General features: G+C 39.4%; 1 protein-coding gene across 6 annotated transcripts in view; it reads right to left on the reverse strand.

The window, feature by feature from the left end:
• Positions 1–26,269, reverse strand: part of PID1 (phosphotyrosine interaction domain containing 1) — a 250,001-nt gene that overhangs the window by 135,202 nt on the left and 88,530 nt on the right. Inside the window, exon 1 of one of the 6 annotated variants that reach the window (XM_054549921.2) lies at positions 5,328–5,344. The exons of the other annotated variants lie outside the window; for them this stretch is intronic. The gene's annotated coding sequence lies outside the window, so the exon portion shown is untranslated. Of the gene's footprint in view, positions 1–5,327; positions 5,345–26,269 lie in introns of those variants that run through there. 6 annotated transcript variants of the gene reach the window in all.

Below are 26,269 nucleotides of genomic sequence, written 5' to 3' on the forward strand. Positions count from 1 at the left end.
GTAGCAACTTGTTTTATTGACTCTGTTGTATTATGGGAGGCTAAGAGATATTTAGTAAAACAGAGGAGGGGGAACTGTGTCCTGTCAGGACGTCACTCAGATGAAACTGTGGAGACAGTCAATTCCTAAGCAGAGTCCACAGAAACATGACTTAGTGGTAAAGTCACCTCACCCAGGACATTACGTTCTGAGAAGCTCTTCCAATGTACTGTATACAGATGAAATTGTGGCAATGGAATCCATGCAGATTCAGCTACATAAGATGTTTGGAAGAGGATGTTATAGGGGTTATTTTAGGAAAAGTCTAGACATTGTAGAAGGAGAACAGATGAAAAAGTACATAAGACTTCTGTTCTCTGCCTTCCCGAGCTCTTTCATGCACTGGCTGTAGAACCTTAGGAAACTCACACTTTATGATAGACCATTTTTATCTGCTGTCTTAGGCCAGGACCCTAGGTAAATATCCATTTCATATGCAACATCCATTGGCTCTTGTTGTGAAAAATGCTCAGAATCCAACCAGATTCAATTACTGCTATCCATACCACCCAGTCTAAGACCCTTCTTTTCTTGGTCTATGATAATGACATCCAAACTGGTCCCATCACTTCCAACTTTGTCCCTATACAGAGAATTGCCCCACTGTCACCAGAGAGATCCTTCTAAAATCTAATCGTGCCATGCCACCTCTGCTCAAACCCTCCCATGTCTTCCCATCTCCTCATGGAAAAATTCCAAGTTCTTGCCTTGGCCTTTGAGACCACACATGATGCAGGGAACCTACTGCCTCTCATCCTCCATCCCCATCCTCTCATGTAGGGGTCCAGGCACAGTGTCCTCCTTACTATTCTGAGAATAAACCAAAGACACTTGTGCCTTAGGACCCCTGATCACGCTGCTCCTGTCCTAGGTATCTGCAAGTCTTGCTTCCTCGCCTCCTTGAGGTCCCTGATCAAATGTCACCTCATGAGACAGCCCTTCCTCATCAAAATATAAAGCAGCCAGGATACATATATACACACACAAACACAGACTCATGCCTGGCTTCATGTGCCTACAGCCTGTGCTTAGGAAGGCCTCACACTCAGAAGGACTCCATGCTTGGTTCAATGCCTTTGGTTTAATGTCCCCATCTTGAAAGTGGGAGGCCAAGGAAAGGGGATCACGTGAGGTCACGAGTTCGAGACCAGCCTGGCCAACATGGTGAAACCCCGTCTCTACTAAAAATACAAAAATTAGCCGGGCGTGATGGCAGGCACCTGTAATCCCAGCTACTTGGGAATCTGAGGCAGGAGAATAGCTTGAACCTGGGAGGCGGAGGTTGCAGTGAGCCGAGACCACACCACTGCACTCCAGCCTGGGCGATAAGAGCGAGATTCCATCTCAAAAAAAAAAAAAAAAAGTCTTAATAATGTTATTTTGAACTTGTGTTCTGTAAGGAAAATCTGATGGGACAGTGGAGCACAGATGTGAGTGGATAAGAAACATACAGTGTGTGCATCCCCCATCCTTACCACCCACCTTCAGAGAGCATTAGTGATGCCCCATAAAGACAGAACTCTGTTGAACTCTTGACGTATAGGAATTTAGCAAGAGTCAAAGTGAGTACAAGGTAAGTATTTAAGCCTATGACTTAAATAAGCAGGGGCATGCACAGCCGCAAGAGGCCATGCATTGGAACCGGAACTTGCTTCAAGTTCAGAAAGAAATTAGCCTTGTTCTAAGAAACAGGAATGATCATGAAATCCTATCACATCCTTTCCCACTTGTATTATTTCCCTGTACAAGGCAACCACCTACGTACTGAAATGATAACACAGAAGGAAAGGGAAAGGTGGGGCAGACACAGTTCCTTCTCCTTTCAGTCCTTCCTAACTCAGCAGTAAGATGAAGGCAAAGTGATGAGAGAAAGTGCACGTATCAAGAAGTGAGATAAAAACAGGTAAGTTAGTTTTGCACAGCGTTTTCACTGTTCCGATAAAAACAAAATACAGCATGAACTAGAAAATGCAAATTGGATAATTTCTATGATCCCACCGTTACATTTGCATTTAAAGTAGGCACTGCACAATATAAATTCATGCTCAGAATCTAAATGTTTAATTTTTCTTTATTTAGAACAGCATTAAATGGCAAATAATAATTTAAAAAACGCCAGGACTATTCCAGACAAAGATTTATTTTTAAAAAGCTTTATGTTTTGGTACCTTCAATGGTACGTTTCTTCTGCTTTTTGAATAAGAAACACTGAATTTTCATTTTACACTGGGCCCTATGAGTTGTGTAGCCAGTTTGCACACATATATACTCATCTCTGCCTACTCCTTGTCCCTGCTTTATTGTTCCTATAATTTATCCCTACTTATCGCCACTATAAGATTAGGTACTTGCTTTGTTTACTTTATTGTCTTCCAGTAGAATATAAAAGCACCACAGGAGCAGAAACTATTTTATTCAAGGACGTATCACAAGGGCCTAAAACAGTTCCTGGCACATTTCAGAAGTCCAATGAATATTTGTGGAAGGTAATGAAGGTAATATAATTTAAAAAAACAAACCACAAATATTAAAAAAAAAAAAACTAAATCAGGATTCATAGACTAGATCAGCTCACTGCTTCGTCCAAGTTGACCTTAAGGACCTGGTATGGTTTATGAAACAAACGCAAGACTGAAAGAAGTGGATAATGATACACACACACAAGTACCTTCGCCTCAGTAAAAATTGCCAAAAACAGTTCTTTAAAAAGTAGAGATCATTATGTTACATGAAATAAGCCAAGCACAGAAAGACAAACATTGCATGTTCTCATTTATTTGTGGGATCTAAAAATAAAAACAATTGAACTCATGAGCATAGAGAGTAGAAAGATGGTTACCAGAGGCTGCGAAGGGCAGTGGGGTGCTGTGGGGGAAGGCAGGGATGGTTAATGGGTACAAAAAAACATAGTTAGAAAGGATGACTAAGACCTATTATTTGACAGCACAGCAGGGTGACTATAGGCAATAATAACTTAACTGTACATTTTAAAATTAATTAAAAGAGTGTAATTGGATGGTCTGTAACAAAGGATAAATGCTTGAAGGGATGGATACCCCATTCTCCATGATATTATTGTGCATTTCATGCCTGAATCAAAACAGCTCATCTCATATAAGGGCAGTAGAAGTTTTGGAATTTGTGGCAAGACAAAGTGTCTTTTTCACAAGTCCACTAGGACTCCATCTGGCCTCTCTGGTGGTCCATTTAAAGCACTGACTTGGCTAGGCTACCATGCCCAGTTATTCAAACACCAATCTATGTGTTGTTGTAAAGGTATTTTGTAGATGTGATTAAAGTCCATAATCAGTTGATTTGAAGTAAGGGAGAGTACGCTAGATAATTAGGGCAAATTTGATTCAATCGGTTCAAAGACCTTAAGAGGCAGCCCAGACTTCCCTGAAGAAGAAAATATTCCTCCTGTGGATGCCAGCTTCAGCCCACGGTTCCAGCCCACCCTTTCTGACAGTCTCCCTTGCAGTTTTGGACTTTTCTTGCCAACCCCCACAACTGCATATGCCAATTCCTTGAATAAACCTCTAAATATAGATGTCCTACTAGTTCTGTCTCTCTGGCTGAACCCCAATTGTTACAGCCACCTTGTAGAATAAAAAGTTGCCAGCTCTGAGGGCAACTTCTTTTTAATGGAAAAGAGACTTGCCCTTAAGTTTTCCAGAGTGTTTGACTTGAATTTTAAAAAGAAAAGTAAGGGCAAGTCTTCGTATTAATCTGGAACTTTCTGTCCTTGCTCCTAATAGATTCTAGCCCAATGCAGCGTGTAGGGTTTGGAGTTGCCAACAGGGGACAGCGGTCTGGAAGGAGTCACATAGGTCACTGAGAGTGAGATCTGAAGGTGGTTTGCCAAGTTGGTTGGGAAAGAAATTGGGGCCAACAGAGGAACAGGATAAAGGAAGAGGGAAGCTCCAAACGTGAGGTTTGAGTAAGTGGGGGTATCTCCCCTGTCTGCCATTTTCCTCAGGCTCTACAAGACACTCATAAAAGCACAGATCATCAGTTCAACTTCTGCCACACAGCAATTTTCTGAAGAGGGCACGAGAAGTGGCCCCACTTTCAGGAGGTTGAGACAACCACACTGCCTGGAAGTTCCGAGACGGTCTTCCCATCCCTGTTGTAAACCAAATGCCGCAACCATTGATTCAGTCACTAAGCAAACAGAGACTGAAAGGTGTGGACCAGCACACCTGCCCCTTTGATTGCTTGGCTGAGGAGCCAAGTGAAATAAATACACAGACAAACAGAAAAAGAAAAAAAAAAAAAAGCTAAATTGGAGACAGGAAGATAACAGAGTTCAAATTCCAACTTCAACACAATATGTTGTGCAACCTCAGCTACCTAAATCTTCTGAGCTTGCCTTCTCCAGCCAGGCAGGCATGTGCCACACATTTGCCTGCTGATTCATTCCACCTTCCCTGAACACCTATATGCAGCCAAATACTGTGGTAGGCACAGCTGCAACAGAAATAAAACATTAGTCTCTGCTTGAAAGGGTTTCTCACAGTTGATGGAGACCGTTAAGTCCAAAGACAACTGCAAATCTGTGTGAGAAGTTCTATAGCAAAGCTAGAGAGAGACTAAGAAAATATTTGAGGTGAAATAGAGAAAATTATTCTTTTAAAATGGGTAGCTTCAATGGCTTTGTCCTCTTTGCCCACTATCAAAAGATGACGGTTAAAGAGGGAAATAAAATGTGGATTGCTTGATGAATTATTTAATCTATAAGAATACATCTTCCTACGGCAAAATTAACATTTTATGTAACTCTGAGTGGCTCTGGTACATTTTCGGTGGTTAAAAGCATGAGAGTTATAGCTGCTTCTGCTTTGGAACACTCTTCTGTCCTCTTCCTTGGGGAAGCTTCTCCACTACTGCATGCTGCCTTGTTGAATGAGGCTCTCAGTCACAGTTCCTTGCCCCCGACACTGAATAATGTCCTTGCCCTCTTTACACAAAGAATATGCAACATGACACAGGCTGACCATCTGAGTGTCTCACGTCCCTGCCCAAAAGCATTGGTTCAGAGGAAACTCAAGACTGGCTGAACAGAATGTCCTGGAGATGGGCGTGCAGGGTTGTGGACTGGGGTGATGTGAGCCCAGAGCTGCTGCTGGCCTCCTTCCCAATCGAAGTCAGCCTGAGAGTGAGACCACACTGAGACAAGGAAAGACAGAGATAAACAGAGAAATTTCCTGAGAAATGGAAAGACAGCCTTCGCGTCATTGAACCCCTGGATCCAGCTGTGTCTAACTCAGATCCATCCAGGGACCCACCTAGAATATGAACCAGTGCATTCCATTTTATGTTTAAACAAGCTTGAATTGGGTGTCTGATCCTTGCAACTAAGAGAATCTTGCAGTACAAATATATGGTAATGAAAAATCGCCTGTGAAAATAAAAAGAATCCATTAACAAAAATTTTAAAAAGACGTCATCAATTTTAAAACTGCAGAAATGCATGGTAACATTATCTCTTTTTTAAAAAAGTGAATCTTGTACTTATTTGAATAGACTAAACCTTAACGATAAAGTGCCAATAATCTGAAGTAGGTATTACGGTCCCCAGGTTATCCATATCTAAGATAAAGCCCTCTGAGGTACTGCCAAATGAAATGAATTCCACCTGTCAAGAAACAGCCAAATAGTGTACCTGCAGTGGCATCCCACCTAGGTGGCACGTACTCTTACTGAATAACAGAGTCCTATATGCCATACCCAGTTCTGTGGCCTTGTACTTCCTGGTCCTGTTTTCTCATCTGTCAACTTTAAAATGTTATATTAGCCATGTCAAAAACAGTATCACTTGTACACTTTGCATGCACAGGCAAGTGCAATACAGACAATGCACCTTAAAATAGCATAAAGAAATAGCATTATAAAAAGGCAACAAAAGGAGAATCTAATAGAGGAGCTTGGAAAAGCTAATGCTCTCAAACCAAAGGTGCACAGAGTTCCATAAAGAAAATGTGTTATTCATTTTTAAAGAACAGAAGTGAATAGTGTTGTAGAAAACTAGGGCGCTGCCCTGGACAAATTAAACAAAGGTTGGCTTTCTGCATTGGGTGTTTTATGTGTGATCCCAAAATAGAGCCTCTAAATCAAGCCCCATTATGCAGATGGGGTAATCACCATGCCCTGTATAATTTTACAGTTGGCACTGCTTCCTACCCCTATTCAGACATTAATCTCTGACAGTTTAGCAAGTGGCAATTTACATATTTTACCAATTCAAATTGGTTGTATCTCACCTTTGTATTGATTTTGTATCTAAAATATAAAGCATCTTTGGAAGGCAAAGCCTGCTTAATGTTTTTATAAGATAACTGGAACACTACCCATACTTAAAAGAGAGGGAAGGCATTAAGATTTTAATCTTTGATTGATCCTCACATGTTGAAGACAGACTATAATGGTCAGTTTTAACTTGCAAATTACTGACTTAGTAATGCCCTAATCGAGCTTCAAAAATATGGCAAATGTTCATCTTAAGAGAACCACAAGGAACAATTGGGTGAATCAGATTAATGAAAAACTTCAGTCCAAATAAATGTTAATTTGTACAAGTGCACAGAAAACACTAGGGCTTTGACATTCTATTTATAATCATGCTTCATTTTATTACTTTGGGGATTCGAAAGGATTAATGGAACTCACCTGTGGTTTTCTCACATTCTATACCACTTATTTTAAATAAGGTATATTCAGGCTCCAACTATGAGAAAAGAAACCATAGTGACACTTTTTTGTGGCCTTTAATAAGACGTCTTCCTTATTCTTTTTAATGAAAATTCTTAGATTTCTGCTTTTAAGCATTTATTCTAGCATTTTTCACAGAAATTAATGACATAAAAGCAAAATAAAACTCTGTTAAACAATTTGTATATTTAACAACTAATTGTATATAATTAAAAGTAATGATATGAAAGAAGAAAACTTTTACTTAAAATGACCTTTTATTTAAACTTTTTAAAACTATTTTTCTCTTACATATTAGTTCAACTTATAACCTATAAACATTTTTAATGCTGAGAGTTTGTCTATTTTTTCCTTTGATCCTTTTTTAATGCAAAATAGGTTGAATAATCTCCAAAATCTAGCAGGCATATACAAAATAAACCCTTCTTCTTCAAGAATTAACCTTCTTATGAAGTTTATGTCAATCTGGTATCTCAAGAAAAGAAAAACCTACACCAATTTGGCATTTATCTTCTTCTTACAATTCATCCTAGTCACTGTCTTATTCAAAATAGTTTCAGTTTAACTTTAAAGGCCTACATCCAAATCCTTATAAATGTAAAAGGCTCTCTATATCTATTAAAGAAATGGCTATTATTAAGCTAACTGAAAATACCCATGTTCACACAGCCATATTTATTCATGCAGCTTTGATCACGGAAGCATTTTTTTTTAACATCACAGAGTCTCTGAAGTGATTATGTGGGAGAGGCACCAAAATAACTCTGTGCCCAAGGAGTATGCAAAAGCCCCCAAGGCTTGTGAAGGGCTCACTTACTCAGTGGGGAAGAGAGAGAGAGGGAGAGAGTGTGTGTGTGTGCATGTGTGTGTATACTCACTAATTCATTGATTTTCTTTGTCACTGACTTGAAATACACACACACACACACACACACACAAATGTGTTATGTTCCTAGTTAAGTAGTTTCTGTCATCTTCTAAACCATTTTACCATATGTAAACAGTTATTTTTCCATTTTTCTAACTGTGAACAGTTAAACAATTCATTGTTAAACATGGGTTACAAGCTGCCTCTAGGTAAGTTTTATTTAATTCACAGACTGCTTTGTTGTTAAAATTTGAAGTGGTTTTCAAAAATTGAAATACATACATAGTTGAAATCTATATTTCCATGTCTTTTGAAAAATCAAGTTCTGCAAAAGGAACATTCCCTCACGGTAACAATTAGCTCCAGCTGACTGTTGCAACTGCCTTATTGACCTAGGGGCTTTCCTCTGCAATTGGCCATGGTCTGTGCCTGCCCTCCTGCCAACTTTCTCGTTTATACTAAACACCATTTGCTATTTTTATAGTCATTGTATGCCTTACCAAATTCACTCCTATACATTACTTGCTTGTCCCTTTTAGGCATTTGAATTTGCAACCCCTGATGTAAAATGCCAAATGCTAGGAGTACAGAACAAAAATTTCACCTACTCATGAAAAAAAAAAAAAAATTCAAGTATAGCTGAATTGACTCTTACCTATATTTAAATTATGAAAATTGAACTAAGAGGGTGTGAGTCAGTGAATGACAGAATAATAATATAACATAATACAAACAGGTCAATATGTCTGTCTGTCATCGCACTCAATGAGTATGGGACATGAACAAGTACTTAGAAATCTGCTCCTCTCTGAGTTATTCCCACATGCCCTTTGTGGTGTGAGTAATTTGTTGAACTAAATACAATTAAAATGCTAACAATCAATACTGTTTACTTCCACTTTTAATCAGGATGAATTAACATGAACAGGGATGACCCTCCTACTTAAAATAACCAAAAGTTATGAAACAACAGTTTGTGACCCTGGGTATGAAGCAATGAAGGACAGTGGCCCCTGAGAGATGTGAAACAAATGAGGTAAGATGTACACCTGCCCAGCCTCCTGCCTTGAAACAGTTTGCAGGCTGCAGAGCAGGGAGGAGAAACACAAGCAGGGTGCAGTGGAATCCCTGAGCTGAGACAGAGATGAAAGCCTGGGGGGACAAACAAGAGAAGAGAGCTTCACAGAGAGAGGATTCTGTAAATTTTCAGAGGGTCTCCTTAAATATTCAGCTGACTACTGATCAGCATATGCATAAAAGAAAACTCAAGGCTGGACAAAATCCACTGGAAAGAATAAGAGATTACAGTGCTGGTGCTCACACAGGGCCAGTTACATTGCCTGCTCACATCAGCCAGACTGAAAAAGCTCATGAGTCACAGAGCAATGAGTAGAGAAATAAAGAAGTTCTAGTGCCAGTAGTGGGGAAATTAGCACTAGACTACACGTTGCTCTGGTCTCACCTACAAATCTTAAAAGGAAGAGTCAAAGGATCAGATTGCTTCCGAGTAATTTAACAGAATCTAACAACAACAAAAAGTTGAAGAATATAGGAATACAAAAATATCCAGTATCCAATAAGGTAAAATTTAAATGACCTAACATCCAATCAAAAATCACCAGACAAGGCCGGGCACGGTGGCTCATGCCTGTAAACCCAGCACTTCGGAAGGCTGAGAGAGGCAGACCGCTTGAGCTCAGCAGTTCAAGACCAGCCTGGGCAAGATGGTGAAACCCCATCTTTACTAAAATTACAAAAAATTAGCCATAGTTCCAGCTACTTGGTAAGCAGAGGTGGCAGGATCACTAAGCCCAGGAGTTCAAGGCAGCATGAGCTATGATCAAGCCACTGCACTCCAGCCTGGGTGACAGAGTGAGACCCAGTCTCAAAAAAAAAAAAAAAAAAAAAAAAGTCAGACATGAGACATGCAAAAATGCAAGAAAATAAAATCCATGAGGGTTAATAAACCAGATAATGAAAGCCTACCCAGAACTGACAACAATGTTATAATAAACAGGCAATGACCTTAAAACTATTTTCAATATTACACTGATGGTTTTAACCAGTGCAATAAGGCAATAAAAAGAAATAATAAGAATCCATATTGGAAAGGAAGAAGCAAAATTGTCTTTATTCATAGAAAATCTGATTATCTTTGTAGACAATCCAACAATTCTTTTAGATAACCTAAAAAAAAAAACTACTAGCATGGATGAGTTTAGCAAAGTTGAAGGACACAAAATCAATATACAAAATTCTATTGTTTTCTATTGTCTAGCAATGAAAAATTAGCAATGACAGCAGATGTCCTTATAAAAGACTTGTACACAAATGCTCACAGTAGCTATATTTTTAATAGCAGAAAATTAGAAACAACCTAAATGTTTCTCATCAAACGAATGGACAAACAAACTGTGGTATATCCACACAATGGAGTGCTCCTCAACAAAGTGATAAGGAATAAACTACAGATGCACACTACAACATAAATTATAAAACAATTATCCTGAGAACGCAAACAAAAAAAGAGAACATACTGTATGATTCCATTTATATAGCATTCTAGAAAATAGAAATCAATGGATAGTGACTGAGAGAAGATCAGTTGTTGCCTGGGGACAGTGAGGAACGAAAAGAGGGGAGTGAGGTACATGAAGAAAGCTTTGTGGCAATGGTCTCATGCAGGTTTACAAATATCCAAATCTACCAACTTGTGCACTTTACATATGCATGGTTTATTATATGTCAAGTATACCTCATTAAAATTATTTTTCACAGAAAAAATAGTTTCAAGTAATATGGCCCTTTAATTCATTCAAATGGCTTCATCTGATTGCTCAATGCTAGAGGGAAAATTTGCTGAGTGGAAGAGACTAAGAAATAAATTCTGACCTCTAACATCATGCCTTCCTAAGAGATTCCCAAGTAAAATTTTGCCTCTACATGATTTTTATCTCCATGCTGACTTTGAAACTTAACTGTTGCATTGATATTACTCCCTATAAAATTAATAGTCAATGTCCTTCTCCTTGGATAAATGGCTAATTCTAGGACTGGGGCAAGAAAAGCAAAAGATGATCCTAGGGCATCTTGTTGAGCTAGAAATGAAGACAGTGCTCATAAAATGATGAGGACTTGTTGGATGAACGCTGGGAATAACCTGAAGTAGCTCTCAATTTGGCCAACATTAGACAATTTCAGTAACAATAAATAATGGTTGTAATGGATTATAACCCTAGACCAAAAAAAAAATCAATGAACAATACTGAAAAGAAAAGAAAGGAAAGGAAGGGGAAGGGAAGGGGAAGGGGAAGGGAAGGGAAAGGGGAAGGGAAGGGAAAGGGGAAGGGGAAGGGGAAGGGAAGAGAAGGCAAGGGAAGGGAAGGGAAAGGAAAGGAAAGGAAAGGAAAAGAAAGGAAAGGAAAGGAAAGGAAAGGAAAGGAAAGGAAAAGAGAGGGAAGGAAGGAAGGAAGGAAGGAAGGAAAGGGAGAGAAGAAGAAACGAAAGAAGGGAGGAAGGAAGAAACTCATCCTTACAGTAAAGTTATACTTTTATAAATATAGAAGAAATTATCAAAATCTAAAGTTACCATATTGCAAACACTATAGCAATGTTTTAGGCATGAATCATTGTTTAAGGCTAAAATTAGTGGGCTAAATATGATGAGAATGAAGATATTTATATTGTCACAAAGAATCTTTCCAGAAGATACTTATCTTACAGAGAGAACTTTACTTTGGCAAAACCTGGCAGACATCACCTTGACTGAGTGACCAAAATAACCACCTCTAACAATGAGAAATATTGACATAATTTGTCTCTAAATATAATATACTGAGAAGGTTACAACGCCGCTTCCGTAGTAGTCCTGCCAAAAATGCATAACCTGAATGTGATCATTAGAAAATACAGACAAACCCAAACTGAGAGACACTGTCAAGAATAACAGGCCAGAACTCTTCAAAAATGTTACAGTTATAAAAGGCAGAGAATAACAGTAGAACTGACGAGATTAAAGAATACCAAAGAGATATGACTACTAAATACAATATATGATCTTAAATTGACATATACCTCACAAAAAGGCATTAGTGGAACAACTGATAAAATATGAATCAGGTCCTAAAATTACAAAATAGTATTTTACCAATATTACTTTCCTGGTTTTTATTATACTATGATTATACAAAATTTTATCATTTGGGGATGCTTGAAAATTCTTTATACTATTTTGTCACTATTGAAATCTAACATTATTTTAAAATGAAAAGTTTTAAAAATGGAAAGTAGTCTTTGAATTTTTGAATTTCTATTTTAATTATTGTTAAACATCACTTGTACATTTTCAAATAATACTTTTTAGAACTAACTTTAGATTTAACTTGTGTTCATATTTTAGCATCATACAGCTACTATTCCAGTGTAGAGTAAGTTATATTCTAGTTTCCGACAAGAAGTCTGTTATAATTCTTAATTTTGTTCCTTGTAATATGTCTTTTGTTTCTGACTGCTTTTAAGATTTTCTATTTATTTTTAGTTTTCAACTGTTTGGATATAATGAAGCCAGTTATATAGCTTGTTTCAGTATTTGTCATGTTTAGTGTTATCTTGAATCTGTAGATCTGTGGTTTGATATCTTCCATTATTTTTGGAAAATTTTCAGACTTTATGTCTTCAATAGTTCTTCCATCCCATTCTCTCTCTCTTCTCCTTCTGGCATTTCAATTACATATATTTTAGACCATTTCATAGTATCCCACAAATCTTGTATGGTCTGTTCTAACTTTATACACTCTTTTTTCTTTTTGGATTTCAGTTTGGGTAATTTCTCTTGACCTATATTCAAGTTCACTTATTTTTCCTTTGGCTGTGCTGAATCTACTAATAAGCTCATTAAAGGCCTTCTTCATCCCTTTTACTTTGTTGTCATTGTTTCTGCTATTGTTACTGTTTTCCCCAGTAGTCACATCTGACTGTTTCTTATATGGTTTTTATCTCTGCTGAAATTCCCTATATGTTCATGCATGCTTTCCACTTTTTTCAATAGTGTTTGATATATTAAATATTAATCATCATTATTTTAAATTCCATATCTGAGTCTACTCAGTCTGGTTCTATCAACAGCTTTTTCTCTTCACAATAATTTTTTTCCTTGTTTCTGTGTGTGTGTCTCATATATTTTGGTTGAATGCTGAGCATCACGTCCAATATAGTCTAAGGTAAATAGCATTTTTACATTACATTCTTCTGCCCAAGTTAATTATTGTAGGGTTTCAAGTCAATCTAGTCTAGAACTGGGTTGAGTTTGGGTTTTATTACTCTACCACAGGCTTCCATTTCTCTAGCACTAGCTTGTCCTTAAGGTGGAGTCTGGTTTGCTTAAAAGTAATCATCCATTATTGCCTCAATATTCCTATGCTACTCTCAGCTTTCTTTGTACACCTGAGACTAGCAGAAGGTCCCTCTCCTCACTCTTGCCTTGTCTCCAAAGGCTGATTGCAATCGCTTGATACCAGCCTGTGAGTTAGTATAAACTCTCCTTGGGCATCCAGCTCCCAGTGGTTCTACACTCTCATGCTAGCCCACAATTGACTTTTAAAAACGTAATAATTGTAGCTGGATTTTTCTTACCCATCTGTATTGCAGTCCATTGTCTTCCTGCGATTTTCCATGAGTGAGTCAGAATTCACTTGTAGCCTCTTTTGGGAGCCCCTGTTTTCTATGTATCAGTCTAGCTGGATGTACTATATGATCCCAGATCATAGTACATGATTTGATGGGTTCAAGGGAAGTTATGATTGTATAAATTATCTACATTTTCCTTTTTTTAAGTTTTTAAACAGGCTCAGAAGGTATGGATTTTTCTTATTGGTAAAATGAAAGCAATGCTTTCTCTAGCTTTCTACATCCTAGGCAGAAACTAGTAGTAAAATTCATATTTTTAATCAGTTAAAAATTAATACATTGAGGAATGCTATATGTTTGGCAGATACAAATAAAATGTTCTGAAATAGGCATTAGTATTATTTATCATTTCCAAAGGTCCTAAGATCCTTTCTCTCAAATTCTGTCTCTTTCCAACTCAGATAATTACGCTTTCATGCATACTGACTATCTGGTTGTGGTCAGCTTCCTATCTGCCTTCTCAGACATCTCCTCTTACAGATATATTAACCCTATCCTCCCTGACAAATAAATGTGGAAACATGAACCCTGCAACTCTGTAGGAAAAACTATCCAGAATTGCAGAATATTCAGAATAGAAGCAATGTTCCAGATGACTTAGACAAACTCCCTTATTTCACAGATGAAGAAACTAAAGTCCAGAGAAGTGAAGCAATGAGTCCAAGGTCATCCAGAGCCACAGGCTTCAAAGAAAACTAGACTCACAACCCCAGACATCTGGTGACTGGCTCAGTTCTGAAGACAGCACGCCATCCCAGATCACTTCCGAACCCCTGTCAAGAGCTGACAAGGTAGCTGCTGCATCTTCGCTTAGAACTATGAAATGGAAAGCTTTATAATCAGAAAATCCGAACATTTGACTTTGGCCAAGTTGCATGTACTTCCTGAGCCTTGGTTACCAATAATACAAGGCCAATAATACCCTTCATGAAAAATTGATATAAATATGTGTGTGTATGTGTGTGTGTTTGAGAGACAGACAGAGACAACATGAGTGTGAATGATATCTTTCTCATCGACTGTCTGGCACTTTACAAGGATGTTGTTATTTACCTTCCAATACTACTCTAAAAATAGCAGGGCAGATTCATTTTGAGGCATTTGAACGTCAGAGCCCAGATTCTCTAACATCTTGCAACATTTCTCCCGACAATGTACATTAAGTACATGGAAGAGTAACTGGCACATGCACACATTTACAAAAATTTTTATTCTTTTCCCTCCTATTTTCTGCCACTTAAATATAGACAACCATTTAAAAATGTGTAAAAGCATATATACAAAAGTGTTAACAGCAGCTATTATCAGGTTGTGGAATTGAGTATAATTTTTTTCTCTTTTCTCTTTTGCTCTCTTTTTGATAATTTTCATTTTCTACCAACTTAAAGAAAAAAAGTGTTTTCATTTTATGGGAAGTTTAATGTAAGTGATTTGTAATTAGATGGAAGATGAGGCACAGATCAAGTAGATGCCTCTTCATGACAGTCTTTGATGCACGCACGCGTGGGAGTGCTCCAAGAAACACAAAGCAACCTCTGAAAACCTGCCCAAACCAAGTGCAGAGGGAGAAACAGCCCTGAGTGCTTATCTTCCTCCGGAGTAATAAATGAGGACACAGAGCAGAGAATAAAAACAAAATAGAGTAAACATACTTTCAAAAGAATGAAAGAAGTCAGACAAAACAATGTAAGATTTAGAAACCAGACCAAATGTTATGAATTTAAGAATCCAGGGACTGTTTCTCATTTTGTCCCAAGGGACTTCATTCAGTCCCCAAGTATAGCCCAAGGGCACCTTGATTTGCATTTGGAAGTGCTCAGCTTGACAGTATCAGAGTGAATACCCCGCTCATCAGAACATAGCACGTACATGTTATAAACACTCACATATTTATGTCCATGCACATTCGGTTTTGCTTTCATTTCACTTTTGCTAGACATAATTCCTTACAGGAGTTTGTTTTGGTTGATGCAGGATTGAACATCATCTTGGCAGTTTGGGAAGAAAGTAAAAATAATTTTATTCCAGGGCTTCAAGTGGTCAGGAAGGTGACATGCCAGAGCTTTGGCAAGCCAGAGTTCACTTCAGTAAGAGCTCAGTGGACAGCATTATGTCGCAAAGTCATCTATGGAGGACAGAAGTTATCTGGTCTACACGTTATCTTTAGGAAGGTTAAACAAAAAGAGTAAAATTAATCTTCCACATCTAGGGAGACAGCAATTCTAATATTTTGTGGGCATTATCATCATATCTAGAAAGGCTTTTCTGAAACTCCCAACCTAGAACTAACCCCTCTCTCTGCCTTATGCCTGAACTGTACCTTGTGCAATAATTCATACTTTCATAGCATTTGTAACACCTGAATACATTGTTTAGATGATGTTTCTTCTTTGTATCCTCAGTACCTACGAAATGTCTGGCACATAGTAGCTCCTAAATGTGTATTTGATTAATAAATTAATGAATAGGTGAGTGACAAAAATATTATTGGAATTTAAAAACAATGTCTTCAAACTAAACACATGCCTAAGCCATACTGTTCCCATCTTGCCTCACTCCCTTCTGTTCCTTGACTATATACCACTACCGGTTACCATCAACTCCATAGCTTCAACCTGGACACCATCTTGCAATGAGCTCTGGTCTAAATCCAGAGTCAAATATCCATGCTCTTTTGTGGGATGTTGACAATCTTCAGCCATGAAGATTAACAATGGCCACACTGGTTCCACTGAAATCACACAACTTTCCTTGGACAGAAAGTGTTCTGTGCCTGCAGTATCATAGTGAGCTGTGCACAGGAGTTATGGCCTAGGCTGGTCTCAGCAAATTACAACAGCAGAAAGGGCTCCTTCCCCCCAGATCCTACCAAAGAAGTCTAAGCATTCCAATGAGGAAAGTGACGTCCTTTGAGTAACAGCTAAAAGGTCCAAACATCTGAAGAAGGACCTCTCTACCCTCCTCCAAATACTTTCAGTGTGGAATGTCATTCCTGACCAGAGGGAATGCACAGGCAAGTTTGAAATATTGATCAATGAAGCATATATAAGAAAGTACCAAAAACCAGGTGGTTTGAAACAACAGAGTTATTGTCTAACAGTTCTAGAGGCTAGAAGTCTGAAATCAAGGTTCCAGCAGTGCCATGCTCTTTTTGATGGCTCCAGGAGAGGCTGCTTCTTTGTCTCTTCTGGCTTCTGGTGCTGCTGGCAACCTTTGGCATCCCTGGGCTTGTAGCTGCATTGCCCCAATCACTTGCTATCTTAGCCCTACATTTCTTCACACCCTCTTTCCTCAGTGCACGTCTATCTCTGTGTCTTAATTTCCTTTTTTCTAAGGACAGCAGTCATATTGATTAGGGCCCACCCTAATGATCTCATTGTAATCTCTTAATTACCTCTGTAAAGGCCTTATTTCCAAATAAGATCATATTGTGAGGCTCTGGGGATTGGGACTTCAACACAATTTTTTGTTTGTTTGTTTTTGTTTGTTTTGAGACAAGAGTTTCACTCTTGTTGCCCAGACGGGAGTGCAATGGCGTAATCTCAGCTCACTGCAACCTCCACCTCCTGGGTTTGAGCAATTCTCCTGCCTCAACCTCCTGAGCAGCAGGGATTACATGCCACCACGCGTGACACCATGCCTGGCTAATTTTTTGTATTTTTAGTAGAGATGGGATTTCACCATGTTGGCCAGGCTGGTGCAGAACTCCTGACGTCAAGTGATCAACCCAACTCAGCCTCCCAAAGTGCTGGGATTACAGGCATGAACCACCGTGCCCAGCCTCAACATACTTTTTGAAGGGGCTCAGAAGACACTATTCAACCCAAAACAGAAAGGAAAGGAGCTCTCCATGTGTCCACCTGAGCATAGATATTTCACCAGCCACTGCCAATCAATATTTGTTTTCATTCTACCTAAACCCAGCATAATTCTAAACAACTCAGGACTAGATATCAATGTACATGGGTAGGACCTAGCATGGGGTCTGTCCAAATTCAGTAGACCTGAATTTGACTCAAGGATGCATGGTCACCAAAATGCCAATGGTTTGATAAGCAGTTTGGGCTACTCCCAGGCACAATTCTACCTTGCGGTTGGTCTGTTTGTTTTCTAAGAGTCATGAAGGCAAACAGCACTTGACATCTGTCAAGTTCCATTTCCAGCTTGTGTCTTACCTGCTTTGATCTATTTTGAATTGAAACACAATAAAGACCCTACCTCTTAAATCCTACTGCTGGGTTATTCGGCCATCTATTCATTAATCTTCTTATTAATATTGAGTCATGCACTCTACTGAGTATACAGTGTTGAATAAGACAGGCATGTTTCCTGCCTTCATGGAGCTGAACTTGAACCAGGGACACTGACATTGAGAAAAGAGTTTCCTGTTTCAAAATAAAAGGCCAGTCATCACATTTCTGAGACCGTGTGCTAAGGAAGCCTAGAGCTGGTGCTATCAGTGCTCTTCCCTTATCCCTCAGGCCTCCCCACTTCGGTGTGCCCTGAAGCTTCTTCCAAAGCCAAGGGAGAAAAGTGCAGTGGAATTAACAACCCCTGGAAGCCCCAGTTCTCAATCAATGAGTAGCAGAGTTAAAATATAAACACCTCAGCTCCCTGGCCCTGCAAGTGGCTTAACTCTGAGTTGGGATGGGGAGGGGTGGTTGTTTCCATTTCTGAGAATTTCCACACAGGACTAAGCTCCACTTACCTCACTCCTGAGAGCTAACTAGGAGACAGCACCTTCACTGGCCTCTTCCCCTTCCCTGCTCCACTTCCCTGACCTCCATCAGTGTTTCTGCATGCACAAAAGGCTACTTGCACATAATTCCTTGTCTCTGGAGACCTCAAACTTCAGAATTTCTTGTTTACTCAGTGTTTGCTCAGGTTTCTTGGTATTTAAACATAGTCAGAAATAGGGAACAGAGCTTGATTCAGACTGTGGTGTAAGAATCTGTAGTGGACTTGCTGTGTGTGCGATTTGGTAGGCTTGAGGGATAAAGACAAAACTTTACTTTCCCTTAGTCCATTTCAATTCAATTCAATAAGTAGTTTATGGACATTCCACGGGTAGATGATACAGGTACCTACAGAGCTCATGGTCAGGTAAGGTAGAAAGAGAGAGAAGCATTATACAACCAACATAAATACAATGCAGAATTACATGAAATGGTTGTAATTCTGTGAAGTGAACAATTAATTTTGACTGCTGGGGTTGGGCTGGGATAGGCATTATGGAAGAGAGGACTACAGATCTGAGCTTGGAAGTAAAGCAATGTTTCCCAAGTATTTTTTACATTATCACCCTCCTAATGAGCCTTTTTAGACTTTCCTCCATTACCTTCCCCAACCCATAAAATGTCAGTACCACAGATATACTGTGTACCTATTTATGCTGTATGGTACAGAGATTTTTTTGCCCCTCCCCAACCCCAGAACCAAGCTTCCTCCCATTGAAAATGCATGAAGAAAAGAAAAAAAGAAAGAGAGTACAGGTTTAAATAAAACACTATGATAAATGCTAAAAGGTATGAAAGTGAACAACTCATAGAGGCAAAGGTAAATCGTTCAATTTGGCCTCTGGTAGATTAACAATGATTGCAACTTCTTTGATACTCCTACCTCAAGAGGAGATGTCTATGTCCCTTTCAGTTCAACCCTTAAGAGTCTGGCAGCTTCCACTTGCTGAACACTAAGCCTTGGCATCCAGCCATGCTGCGAGGAAGCTCAAACATCCCCAAGGAGAGGTGTATATGGAGAGAAAACAGGGCAGCCCAGTTGCCAGCTTGCCAGCCATGGGAATAAGCCATCTTGAAGTGGATCCTTTAGTGCCAGTTGAGCCGTTCCTGCTGGCGCACATAGCCCTGTCCAAATTGTAGATTTACAAACAGAAAAAAAGTTCTTGTTTTTTTGAGCAACTAATTCTGGGAGTGATTTGTAATACAGCAATAAATAATCAGAACACGACACAGACACTACTCAAAGCTACTAAATCACACACACGGCAAGTCCACTACAGATTCTTACACCACAGTCTGAATCAAGCTCTGTTCCCTGTTTCTGACTATGTTCAAATACCAAGAAACCCGAGCAAACACTGAGTAAACAAGAAATTCTTAAGTGACTGATTCATTAATTAAAGTCACAAGGTCATACTTTGCTTGTCAAATACAATTTTTTAAGTTTTAAGCAAGGCTGTTGTTTTTTATGAGTCAATTAGCTTGTAAACAAAAAGTACTGCAAGTCTCCATGAACAACATTTTTGTATTTCCAAGAATCAGGAAGACACTGAATACATACTTTATCATAGTAAATAAAATAAACAGGCTGCTCTAAAAGAATAGTTCAGACCAGAACTGAATGAAGTGAAAACATTTTCAAATGTGAGTGGCAGGCAAACTGCCCCACTCTATCCTGGAAGACAATATAAAGAGGGATGAGGGAGAGAAGAAAATAAGTGATTCTCCTACACACCCAGCCCATGCCATGCTAATTCCTTTTTGAGGACCACTGGTTTTAAACGAACTCTCTTTTGCTCTAAAACAAAGAAGGCCCTTTCTTATCATTGCATCCACTCACCATATTTAAATATCAACCTAAACACAGACTACCCAACACTAAGATTCGCAGTTAATAGAAAAGGTATTTTTACAGTCCAAATGATTTGTGATGAACTTCACCATCCCCACGGCTGCTGCCTCCCATAATCTGCCTCAAGTACAACACAGGCTCCCTGCACTTATTCCACACTTATTCCACACTCCCTGCACTTATTCCAAAAAGTAACATCTATCAAAGCTACAAATTTGAAACAGGTGCATATTTAGCATGTAAATGTAGAACAACTTTATATTTCCTTAGCTGCATTCAACACGCTCATACAATTTAGATTTCTACAGTTTAGTCCAAAGTTCCTACAACCTTCAAAAATTTAAAAAAAAAAAAAAAAAAAGATTAGCAAATTGAATTATAAACAAGGATATGGAAACTTGACTTCCCACCAGTGAATGGTCTCAGTAAACAAACCCTAAGTCCACATGCAAGCCTCCATTAATTGGTTCCTTTTGGCTCAGAGCTCCCCTGCTTGCCTCAGCTCATAGTCACACGCCCAGCTGACTTTGCCCAGGGGGCATATGATTTTCAGTCCCTGGATTCAGCATGCATTCTCCATATAGCCTGTGCTGTATGTTGTTTCTATTAGGGAACCAGGCCTCCAAATTCAAAACCTTACATTCTTACAAATTTTGAAAACCCTAGTCAATGCTGATGATACTTAAAAGTACAAGATCTTTTCCTATAACATACAGTCTGCAGATTAGTCATGCCTGATTTCAACAATTCTTGATGGATGTCTACATCTACTATGTTGTCTGTTGCCATTAATATTGTTTTTCAACCTTATCATGAAAAAGAAGACGGCATTGTATAAGCCCTATGCTCCCAACTATTTCATCTGTACGACAGACATCATCATATGCTTTCTCCTTCACCATGTAGTTAACAAAGAGAAGCCAAAAAATCTACTGTGGGCCAGAAAGAATCCAGCAGTAGGTCAAGAAAGAATTTAAGAAGCTCTATTTCTTCCACAACAGCAAGGGTTGCCTGAATTTGAATTCTGGTTCCACCTCTTACTAGATGCATGACCTGGGAAGCAAACTTAACTTCCTGTATTAGTCTATTTCCACATGCTGATAGACATACCCAAGACCGGGCAATTTACAGAAGAAAGAGGTTTAACGAATTCACAGCTCCATGTGGCTGTGGAGGCCTCACAATCATGGCAGAATGTGAAAGGTACATCTCACATGGCAGCAGACAAGAGAAGAGAACTTGTGAAGGGAAATTCCCCTTTAGAAAACCATCAGATCTCATGAAACTTATTAACTATCACAAGAATAGCATGGTAAAGACCCACCCCCATGATTCAATTACCTCCTACCAAGTCTCTCTCACAACACATGGGAATTGTAGGAGTTACAATTCAAGATGAGATTTGAGTAGGGACACAGCCAACAATATCACCTCCCAAGCACCAGTTTGTTCAGCTGTAGATGGGGACGATTATATATAACACGTGCACTTCACAGGGCTACATAAGGATTAACTGGGTAAAATAAGTAGAACAGGTAGCCCAGGTCCCAACACCAGGCAAGAGCGTCACAGTTAGCAATAATTTTTATGTGAATTATTCCTATGTAATTAATTGTTATTGTTATTTTCTTTTTTTGTTGTCTTTTGCTTTTCTCATTCTCTCAATTCTTCATCACATCTCTTTTCTCCCCCTCCTTATTTGCACTGATTTCAACCTGTCTACCTTTCATCACTCTCATCTCACCAAATGACTTATTTCCATGAGTGACTTATTTATTCATGGGTGAATTCTACAGATTGTTATTTTAGACTTCTGATAAGGAAAGGATTAATATGAAAAAATGTTGATCAGACAGACTAGGGGAACAACTATCCAATTGAACCTCTGGCATCTTTCATCATCATCATCATCATCATCATCATCATCATCATCATCATCATTGTCAGTCATTCTCTTGGCTAGTATCTATTGAGCTGCGCCTCCAGAGCTATGTCAGGTATAACGACTCAGGAAATGCTCACGACAATGCTCTGAGGTAGGAACTACAATTAAACCCATTTACAGTGGTCAAAACTGAGGAACAAAGAGGCTTAATAACTGAGCCCACAGGTGTGCAGCTCAAAATCAAAATGCCCCAAACGGGGCCACTTGTCCTCCAGGGTCTCCCCCCACACAAACCTTCCCCTCTTTCCAGAGTGCCCGTCAGCCCCAGCAGCAGCTTACAGGCCCAAGTCAGAGACTGGGGCTGCAGTTTTTACTCCCTTCTCTTTCTTAAACTGTACATCTACTTAATAAAAATAGCCAGTTATTTTAATCAAATCCCCTTATTGCTATATTTTTATTTTATCAGAAGCTGAGGAAAAGAAATGGAAGCTTTCATACTTAAGGTGAACATGAATTTAAATTGCAATTTCCCCATCAGAGCTCTCTATCCTCAGGAGAGGGACCACAACAGAACCAAAACTTCCCAGTGGGGAAGGCCAGTGCTGTGGGCTGCTCAGGACAGGCATCTCCTGGGTGTGTCCCTCCTGGCAGGCATTAGCAGTTGTCTAACAAAAACCTCCCCGTAAGCTCATGTCAAAAGGCATCTTAATCAAAAAGGTGTACATAGAAATTTTAGCTTATTTTCTTCAATTAGTTTTTTTTAAGAAAAAGAAAATACAGGTAATAATTCTTTTGTTGATGATTATCTTATTGTCCCAACATTAATCTGACTGTAGTCTTTCTCAGTGACTCTAATCCTCCTGGCCATGGCGCCATAAATTTTATGGTCATTTTCTATAATTAGCCACAATAATAAAAAAAAACAGTCCATTTCTTCTGAATGCTTTACTAATTACATCCAATTAAATATATTCTATTATTTATAAAGGCACTTTAAATGACCCATATTGAAATTAATCTTTGCCATTTTAGTGTCAAATTCTGTACAGAGCTAGACTATGTGATCGAGACTACACACATCCTCTGACATTTCAGAGGCGGGAAGTGTCTCTCGTGGTCTGGAGGAATCAGAAAAAGATGTGAAGAAGGAAGTGGGACCGTCCCTGTGCACCGAGCACAAGTCAAGAGAAGCAGGGACGGCGGACACATGGAGACCATGTGAAGAGCAGAGCTGACCCCAGGGTGAGGCCCCAACCCAAAGCCAGATCCTCTCTGGAAAGGTCAGATGTGAAAACTCAGTCCAAAGAAATTGCATGTGATCCCTTTAACCACTAGCTCCTTCACTACTCGCCCCTCTGGTTCGCAAATGTTTAAAAAGAGAAGGTGCAAATTTCACTCACCTCTTGGTCCCAAGACCATCAGCAAATCTTACCCCTCATGATCTCAATTCTGTGTCCCCGCAACCTGAGGCTCTGTGCCCCTCCCCATTCATACAGAGAAGCTGTGAAAGTCCTGGGTTTCCCACAAGCAGAGGCCAAAGAATGGCCAGTCCTCGCAGACAGAGCCTGCAGGCTAGGGACCTCCATGGCTCCCATCAGCCCCCACCCCACCCAGCCTACAGAAAACAGAGCCCATCCATGTATATTCCCTTCTAAAGACATTAGTGGATGTCTGGGTTCCTCTGGCTCCTAATCTTATGCCACATTAGGAAAATGCTTCCCATTCAAAACAGTAAAGCCCACTCTTAAAATGGAGTGATGAATAGAAAACACCAAAAAGAGAGAATTTGGAGGAAAAAAACTACTCAAAAGTAAGTTTTAAGTAAAAGACACCCTTAAATTTTCATACCATTTAAAAAGAGCTCATAGCATCCATTTATGAAAACTGAACCATTTTCATTACTAACCTATTGGAAATTGCATATGCCCTTTAATGCAAAATTATAATAAAACCCAATCATACAAGATTCCCAACAACAACAACAAAAAAAAGCAGCCCTCCTCAAAGCAAAGGTCGCCAGATACAAAGTAAAAGCCAGATTTTATCTAGCTGTTTGAGAACACAGTCTGCTGAGCTGATTTAAGCAAAGGCAGCTGCGTGTAGGTCATTTGTTTGTCCTGGATTTAGCCCTGAACTGAGTAGCACGAAGCAAAAAAGAGGCTGGACTCTCCTTGGCCACAAGGACCTTTGCTCAGAAACAGGCCAATCTGCCCAGACTCACCTTGTCCCTTTTGTCCTCAACTGAGTCCCTCATTGGACATATCCCCCACCCAGCACAAGCCCAAATCTGCACCAAACACAAGAGCCAAGTGAAAGAGACTGGCTAAATCTCCTGTAGTTCGAATAAGTGCCAATAATTACAACCACATGCACTGTGTATACATGTCCCAAATCTGAAGTCTCCTTCATCTTTTAAACCTCTACTTGATGAGCCTTTGCAGAAAGTTCAAGTGACCTAATTTTTTCTAGAGTACCAGAAGTGATTGATGTTTATAAGGTACACCTTAGGCAATGCACAGAACAGAGATATTGGTCGACTCATCAAAGATTAAATTATGTCCTACATAATTTTAAGTGTTGTAAATATTGCAGTTAGTTGGGAATTAGTAATCCATCTAAAGTGCATATCTGTATGTGCATAGAAGACATTATTTGATAAATAATTATCACTTAATAAGTATGTGCTAACATTATGCTTCCAGTGACAGAATGAAGCTTTAGGAATGAAAAAAAAAAGTCTCAAAATGTCAATGTAACTAAGAAAAAGATTTCAAACCTTCAGCATGGTAGTTCTCAAAGTCTGGGTTCACAGCATCAGCATCACCTGAGAACTTACTGGAAATGGAGGTTTCCATGACCCACCACGGACCTGCTGGATCAGAATCTCTGGGGATGGGACCAGGTCTCCTGCCACCTAGCAATCTCTCTGAAGAGGTGGGTTGCCCCTCCAATTCCATCACAGGCTTTTACATACTCTGAGATTACATCTGATCCTGCGGGAACCTTTCCTTTTAATGGCTTAATGACTGATGGACACTCAGGATTGGCGTTTTCGTATGCCATCAACTCCACTACGCCCATCTCCGCCACTCCGGATTCGGGGATCTGAACCTGACTCCCTTTCGATCGGCTGAGGGCAATGGAGGTCATTGCCCGTCCCTTCGGAACAGCGCTCGCCCATCTCTCAGGACCGACTGACCCATGTTCAACTGCTGTTTCACCGGACGCCGCCGGAACCGCGACGCTTTCCAAGGCACGGGCCCCTCTCTCGGGGTGAACCCATTCCAGGGTGCCCTGCCCTTCACAAAGAAAAGAGAACTCTCCCAGGGGCTCATTTTTCTTTCTCTATACTTTGTCTCTGTCTCTTTCTTTTCCAAGTCTCTTGTTCCACCTACAAGAAACGCCCACAGGTGTGGAGGGGCAACCCACCCCCTTCACCCTCCAGCTAATTCTGATATGGGATAATGTTGGAGAATCTCAGGACTAAAGGGAAGCCTTATTAGTGAGAAATCCTCTAAGCAGGGCCTTGAAGGTCAGGTGAGATAACAGGATGCTAACAGATGAGGCCCCGAGGGGAGAAAGAGCCCAGGGGCAGAAAGCAGATGTTGTATTTGAGAACCAGCAAGAGTCTAGTTTGGTTGAAATATACAATCCAAAAAGGTGAACAGCAGAAGTTGATGCTGGAAAAAAAAATAGATATAGCTCAGGTCATAAAAAACTATATTCTGCAGGCTATGAGATGTCAACGAGAATCTTAGAGTACGGCAAGATCAAAGCTATCCATCAGCAAATATCTTTTGAAATCAGATTCACTACCACCTTATAAATAATACAAGATGACAGTGAAGCCAGGAAATTACACTGATCAGCCTTTTCACCAAATATTCCTCTAAGGCTTTTCTACTGATAATCAAAAGATCCAAATTTATAACTACAATATCCTTAGCATCTTAATTTTACATTTAGAAGTTCTGAACCATTTAACTGCAATAGAACAGCTAGAAATGACATGCTGCTTTATTTCTCTTTGTAGACATTATCATTATCAGAGATGTCTCTCACCTAAGTGATGAAGACTTAAGAAAGCATCACCAGTATGAACAGATTACTTTTTTGTAATGAAAATTAATAACCCTCTGAATTGCCTCCAGCAATAAGATTGAATAGCACAGTTAAAAGTAATAAAGAGAAACTTAAATGTATATTACTAAGTGAAGCCAATCTGAGAAGGCCACATACTGTATGATTCCAATTATATGACATTCTGGAAAAAGCAAAACTATGGAGACAGTATAAAGATTAGTGGTTGCCAGGGGTTTGAAGGGAGGAAGGAATGAATAGGAAGAACACAAAGGATTTTTAGGGCAATGTAACTACTGAGTGTGATACAATAATGGTGGATACCTATCAAAATAAATGTGCCCAAACTCATAGAAGTACAACAGCAAGAGTGAACCCTAATGTAAACTATGGACTCTGGGTGATAATGATGT

Source organism: Pongo abelii, chromosome 11 (assembly GCF_028885655.2).
Source record: "Pongo abelii isolate AG06213 chromosome 11, NHGRI_mPonAbe1-v2.0_pri, whole genome shotgun sequence".
Taxonomy (NCBI): domain Eukaryota; kingdom Metazoa; phylum Chordata; class Mammalia; order Primates; family Hominidae; genus Pongo; species Pongo abelii.